The sequence below is a fragment of the Homarus americanus genome, unplaced genomic scaffold, assembly GCF_018991925.1.
Source record: "Homarus americanus isolate GMGI-L3 unplaced genomic scaffold, GMGI_Hamer_2.0 scaffold8128, whole genome shotgun sequence".
In the NCBI taxonomy this organism is placed as follows: Eukaryota; Metazoa; Arthropoda; class Malacostraca; order Decapoda; family Nephropidae; genus Homarus; species Homarus americanus.
The window spans coordinates 1,620-2,540 of NW_024735629.1; the positions used below are offsets into that span (position 1 = coordinate 1,620).

At 49.7% G+C, this 921-nt stretch overlaps 1 non-coding gene across 1 annotated transcript; it reads left to right on the forward strand.

The window, feature by feature from the left end:
* The first annotated feature begins 534 nt into the window (after positions 1-534).
* Positions 535-606, forward strand: Trnap-ugg. Its single transcript has one exon. It is a non-coding gene; the product is annotated as a tRNA-Pro (tRNA).
* Positions 607-921: the final 315 nt, after the last annotated feature.

Here is a 921-nt window from a genome sequence, read left to right on the forward strand (position 1 = left end):
GGCCCAGGTGTCTTCCAGTTGGGGTCCAGAAGACGTCATCCAGGTGGGCTCCAGGAGACGTCTTGCAGGTGGGATCCAGGGGGTAATTTTCAAGTGGGGACCAGGAGGTGTCTTTCAGGTGGAGTCCATGAAGCGTTTTTCAGGTGGAGTCCAGGAGGCGTCTTCCAGGTGTAGTCCAGGGGGCGTCTTCCAGGTGTAGTCCAGGGGGCGTCTTCCAAGTGGGATCCAGGAGGCGTCTTCCAAGTGGGGTCCAGGAGTCGTCTTCCAGGTGGGGTCCAGGAGACGTCTTACAGGTGGGGTCCAGGAGGCGATTTTCAGGTGGGGTCCAGGAGGCGTCTTCCAGGTAGGGTCCAGGAGACGTTTTACAGGAGAAAATTAGAGTAACTGGAGAAAAGCTGCGACGTTTAGTGGGGTTACATTGGATAACACCCTTGTCACATCTGACCGGAGCTGGTTATCAAATCCACGTCGCTCACGTTATCATTGCATGGCATCAATTCCTTAAATCTATCTATCTTCTCTTTATTATGCAGCGGCCTGTTGGTCTAGGGGTATGATTCCTGCTTTGGGTGCAGGAGGTCCCGGGTTCAAATCCCGGACAGGCCCGTTCGTTATGTTAGATGTTGGAAACTTCATAACATCTTTATTAACTTCAGCAACTCGTTTGTGTCTGTAGCCGCCAAAAGATTCTTAGATCAAATCCATGGACTTAAAGAATCCTTGTATAGTTTTACCAGGTGTGTAAATTAATGAAACAATAAGCCGGGGTAATACTGTAGTGAGTTTGTGTTTGAGGGCAGGACTGTTCCTTCCAGCACGTGTGATAGTGAAGTAGATGATAGCTCTGTTAACTGTGGTAGATGGTTGTTTTGGGAGTATGTTTGTGGCGGTTGTTTGTCGAGGAAGGTTTGGGGAACCATT